We start from the raw sequence: 6,278 nt of genomic DNA, 5'->3' as shown, positions 1-6,278 counted from the left end.
CTTCACCGTAGGGTGTGGTTCCCTTATCATGGAGGAGTGCGCCAGGTCCTGGTGGAGGAGGCGCACAAATCCCGATTCTCCATACATCCCAGAGCGACGAAGATGTATAGGTATCTTCGTCTCGACTATTGGAGGCCCTGCATGAAGTGGGATGTGGCATGGTACGTGGAGCGGTGCTTGACCTGCAGGAAGGTCAAGGCCGAGCATCAGAGACCACACGGCAATATGCAGCCGTTGGATATCCCGCTATGGAAATGGGAGGATATTACGATGGATTTTATCACGAAACTTCCCAGGACCGCGTGGGGGATGGATTCGATATGGGTCATCGTGGATCGATTGACCAAGAGCGCCCACTTTATTCCGATTCAGGAGAGCATCTCGGCCGAGAAATTGGCCGATATCTATATCAGGGAGGTGGTGGCGCGGCACGGAGTGCCAGTTTCGGTGATTTCGGATAGAGACGTGCGGTTTACTTCTAGGTTTTGGAAGAGGTTTCATGACGAGCTGGGTACTCGTCTACATTTTAGCACCGCTTTTCACCCGCAGATGGATGGCCAGAGCGAGTGGACCATCCAAATTCTGGAGGATATGCTGCGTGCATGCGTTTTAGATTTCGGAGGTAGTTGGGATACCTACCTCCCGTTGGCGTAGTTCTCGTATAATAACAGCTATCATGCGAGTATCGACCGTCCTCCCTTTGAGATGTTATATGGGAGGAGGTGTAGGACCCCGAGTATGTTGGGGCGAGGTTGGCCAGAGATTCATGGGGAGCACTGATGTAGTGCTCAAGACGACAGAGAAGATTCAGCAGGTCCGAAGTAGGCTTTAGACTGCTCAAAGTCGGCAGAAAAGTTAAGCCGATAAGCGTCGATCAGACCTGGAATTCCAGGTCGGGGATATGGTTCTCCTAAAAGTGTCGCCATGGAAGGGCATCATCCGATTCAGGAAGCGGGGCAAGTTGGGCCCAAGGTATATCGGACCGTTCAGGGTTGTAGCCCGGGTGGGCAAGGTGGCGTACCGGCTGGATCTGCCAACCAAACTTAGTCAAATCCACAGCACCTTCCACGTCTCTCAGCTGCGGAAGTGCCTAGTGGACGATACGGCAGTGGTACCCTTGGAGGACCTTCAGGTTGATGGCAGCCTGAATTACATCGAGCGGCCTGTGGCGATCCTTGACCGGAAGTCGAAGGATCTGAGGAACAAAAGAGTAGAACTCGTGAAGGTGCAGTGGCAGCACCGGAAGGGGTCGGAATGGACTTGGGAGCCGGTGAGTGAGATGATGGAGCACTACCCTGAGCTGTTTCAAGATCAAGCGGCAGAATTCGAGGACGCAGTCTAAAATAAGTGGGGGAGATTTGTAGTACCTGGTTCATGGTATGTATTCTGTTATTAAATCTTCATATTTTTTTGCATTTTTGGCCTTGTACTCGGCGATTCGAAGGACTGACTCGCCGAGTAGAAGCGGGACGAGGCGCGGGGATTAAGTTGCAGACTCAGCGAGTCGAGTCCCGGACTAGGCGAGTAGCCGCTGTTTAGGCAAAAACCCTAATCCAGGGGTTTGCACCCTATTTAAACGACCTTATGCAGCCTCCTCTCCCCCTTTATGCTCCCAAACACTCCTCATAGAAAACCCTAGCCGTTTTTGTGAAGATCTAAGGCTTTTTGAGTGATTCTGGTGAGTTTTGATCTCAAGGAAGAAGGAAGAGCATAGAAGGATCAAGAGGGAACTGAAGGATTCGAGTTTGGTTCATCATTTGCAATCTTTGGAAGGTATAAAGTCTGAACCTTTCTCATTCAATTGTTAGATCCCTCTTTGGGGTGATTTACCGCTTTTATAAGCCATTTTTGGTGGCCAACCATGTTTGCAAACATGGTTAGGGGTTTGGGCTTCTGTTTCATGTCATCCTATGAGCCACAAGTCAGATCTAGGTTGCTTTTTTTGCACCAAGGAAGGCCCCATGCAACAAAAGAACCATTTTAGAGCCTTTTAATCTCTAATGTCCCATGCATGCACGTAAAGTTTGTAACTTTACGTGCTAGATCGAGTTTAGGGGCCTAGATCTATCATTTGGTTAAGTGTTGTACATCAGAAATCGAAGTTCTTAGTAGGGAATGTAATAGACTCGGTAAGTCTATTTCCTGGACTCGGTGAGTCCAAGGGTTTTGATCCCATATCAGTGAGGGTTATAAGGACCAGTTGAGTGTGGAAGGGTTTTAGGAGTCCCGGGGAGTGACCCAACGTTCTGGACTAAGCAAAGTGTTATGGGAATTCATGGTACTCGGCGAGTGCATGAACAGACTCGCCGAGTCCAAGACAATCTTCATGGAACTCGACGAGTTGTTCATCAGCTCGGCGAGTCGAGCACAGAACATGTTCATAGGATGAAGAGTAACTCGACGAGTTGTTCATACAACTCGGCGAGTCAAGTCAGGACATGAGTATCAGTTGATGATGAACTCGACGAGTTGTTCATACAACTCGGAAAATCAGATGGGGATTCAATCGGTGTTCGTTTAGAAGGAAAACTCGTCGAGTCATCGCCTAACTCGACGAGTAGAGACGGGTATGAGGTCTGATGGAAGGATAGGGACTCGGCGAGATGACGAGTCAACTCGGCGAGTCAGGTCAACTGGAAGTCAACTTTGGCTTTGACTTTGATTTGGTCAAGGGGTAAAATGGTCATTTTACCCTAAGGGTAGATGTCAGTTTCTGACTAAGTGTTTTGTGGGAATTTTAGCTCGTGGATTTCCAGAGCAGCAGTGGCAGCAGTCAGAGGATTTCCGCACAGTTCAGCAGATACGAGGTGAGTTACCTTCCAGTAGGGGTGGGTCTAAGGCCACAATGTCGACCCACCATTGAGGAGTATTTAGAAGATAATTGTCTTTGTGTTAATTTATCTTGGTCTGGTATGCGTTTGGTTATGAGTTATATTTGTATGATATGTTACATGATAGGGATACTTTCCCTGATAGTGGTCCTTAGGACCAAGGGGGTAGGTCAGTACCCGGATATGTCTGAATGTGTGCTTTTATCTTGCTATCGTATGCTAGTGGTAGGGGTGGAATATTCCCCAGTTACTGGTTGAAAGATACCGATGACGGTTACCGGTTGACAGATACCGATGACGATTACCGGTTGAAAGATGCCGATGACGATTACCGGTTGAAAGATACCGATGATGATTACCGGTTGAAAGATACCGATGGTATTGTATGGTATGTGTTATGATGGGGGAAGTCACTAAGCTTTGTGCTTATGGTTTTAGTTTTTGGTTTCAGGTACCTCTTCATCCAAGGGGAAGGAGCCGGCGGCGTAGCATGGCATCATACACACTCACATATGATTTCCGCACGGTGTTTTTCTAGGATGGTACTCTGATATGACATTTGTTCATGGTTGTGGGTTTCAAACATGATACTCGGTTTTGAGATGACGTATTTATATAATATTTCCTAATGAACGTTTTATGAATTAATTAATCAAAAATGAAATTTTTTGGGCTTGAATTTTGGGGTGTTACACTTGGAGAACCTAGGAAGCCTGTGGGATGAGGATTCTTGGGTATACTCAGATTTCCTGCATGTTATTTTCGGTATGGTGTTGAGCACTCAGGAATTGGGTTCATATTTTGGTTCTGGATCTGTAGCAGGTAGTGAGTCGATAGATGCGGGGGCATGAGAGTTTATCTCATTGGAGATTACTCGCGATATTTTGGAATAGAACCTGGTGATCCTTTGTTCGGACAAGGAAGGGATTTTGGAGCTCTTGGTTGGTCATCGTCGGGACTTTTGGGATGAGGTTGTAATAGGGTAAATAAGGGCTCATCTGGTGCCCAAGGCTTGTAGATACCTAGAATCCTTCAGGAAGGAGGATCCTATTGTTAGTCCTTGACATTTAAGGTCAGAAGGAAGTATTCCAGCATGTCCTCAGGGAGAGGAAGTCAGGATTCCTTCAAATGCTTTTGTGGGTATGTTATCTTCTGCTTCTTCAGAGTGGTTATCGAGAATTTGTATTGCTTTGGAATTTTCATTGGGTTTGAATAAGTTAGATATCGGGTTAGTTATCTACTATTATCTGGGTTATCAAGGATTTTTATATGCCATTCTGCATGCTGAAAGTCTTCAATGAATCATCAGAGGGTCGTATCTTGTTGAGCAGGTTTCAACGTGTTCAGTTGCGGATCTGGGTCTATGTCGGGATCAATTCAAGGATATTGCTTGGAGGATCTTTGGTCAAGATTAGTAGATTAGTTCTCCAATGAAGTGAGGGATCGGTTGTTTTATCTTTTGATCAAGTGGGATCGGTAGTCACCTCTGAAAGACCTTTTGGGTTTAAATCTTACCGTTGCTTAGGGAGGAGCAGTAGCAGGAAACTAGTGGTGTCATTTGCATTATTTATTGGTCATTGGATGTGTCAAGGGAGTTGTATATTCGCATGGGTTGTAGTCGGTTAGAATTCAGTGATTCTTTCGGAATGGAAGTTGGGAAAAAAGATTTGTCGGTTCAGGGCAAAGGTTATCGTTTTTAGTCGCCAGCATAAGAACTCAAGGTATTGGTAAGGTATCATGGGAGGTGATTTGGATTATCAGACTGGTTAAGATTTCAAGTGTCTTCTTCCTGATTTCAGAAGTCGGGTGATCACTGAGCTTGGCTAGTATTGAGTAGTGCATGACATGGGTGGTTCGTGCTATATGAGGTTAATGGGTCAAGAATCCATCAGAATTAATAGGTGAAAGAGCTTTGTCGGATCCAAGTGGGGGAGAATCGATCAAGTTTTCTGGGAGTTCGGAAGGGTGTGGAACTAGGGTAAGTTTCACATCATGGCCAGGACGAGAGACGACCCAAGTGCTGTTGAGATTGAGGTTGTGTCAGTGGGAGTTTGGGAAACTTGCAACCGTTGGTCGGCGTCTCCCTTATTATGCATAACAGGCTTGTGGTTGAATTCATGTTGAGGACTTTGGAATTCGAAGGATGACCCGATCACCTGATTGGACGTAGTTCGATGCAGGTTTTGGCTCAGGATACAGGGGTTGTGATGGTTAGGATGTGGTAAGGCCATAGGTGGTAACCATGGTTAGTAAGGAGCGTTGTAAGGCTGTGATGGGATCGTAGCATTCACAAGTATGAGGTAGACTATTGTTACAGGTAGTCATAAGCGTAAGGGGGAATCAGTCTGTGTCTTGGGCACGCCAATCAGGATTGTCGAGGAGTCTTTCTCTGTGCTAGATTGAGGACCATTGGGGGTCTGAGACGGAGTCAGGCCTGTGTAGCTCTAGTTGGGTGGGACCAATGGGCAAGGCCCATGTGATATTGGTAATACAGGTGGGACCTACTAGGGACCATTGGGTCAAAGTTTCAGATCTTGAGTTGCATGATTAAATGGGTGTAACACCCATAAAAATCAAGCCAATTTAAAACTTTTCAAACATCCAATAGCCATTAGTTATTACAAAATGTTTTCAAAATATTTTAATATCATAGTAACCCCAGAATCAATCATGGAAATATGAGGAGGTGCACGGTCACGCCTTTGCCTTCCTGCGATCATCAGAAATACCTGAAATAAAATCAACAAATGTAAGCCCGAAGCTTAGTGAGTTTCCCCAAAATACCAACGCCATAAAAATATATCCATATCATATAAAAAATACAGAACAACATGCATAATGAGCCTTCAGCCTGACTGGACCGCTTCGCAGGGCCTACAGCTTATCTGGACTGCTCCCGAGCTTCGGCATGACTGGACCGCCTCGTAGTGCCTACAGCCTATCCGGACTGCTCCTCGGTTATGTTGGCCTACAGCACAAATCAGGACCGCCTCAACCCAACCCCCAATCAAACAAATATGTGCACATAAGTATCATACGCTAGCTTGTATCATATAACAGTTAAATCGGTCTAACAGTTCACTATTTATAGCAACATCTCAATAACCGGGATACAGACCTAACCGGTCACTAACATAGCATCATCCTATAAACAGGACACTGACCTAACCAGGTCACTAAGCATAAGCATACTACCATCCTAACTACCAGGATGTAATTAATAAACATATCATGTCATAATCCAGATACAAATATATAAAGGGTCGGCCTTAGTGCCTTAGACCCTGTTGATATAGTGAGGATAACTCACCTGGCACTGCTGAAGTCATGCGAATGAAACTCCAGCTGCTAGTTGATAGATTCCTGAACTGCCAACATCAAACAACACCCAATTAAGAATTGGGTTCCAAGCCCAAGGTCCAAATCACACTCCAAAGGCCCAAAAGT

The sequence above is a fragment of the Lactuca serriola genome, chromosome 3 (genome assembly GCF_051521515.1).
Source record: "Lactuca serriola cultivar US96UC23 chromosome 3, Lser_US96UC23_V15, whole genome shotgun sequence".
Taxonomy (NCBI): domain Eukaryota; kingdom Viridiplantae; phylum Streptophyta; class Magnoliopsida; order Asterales; family Asteraceae; genus Lactuca; species Lactuca serriola.
This window is presented reverse-complemented; position numbering follows the sequence as displayed.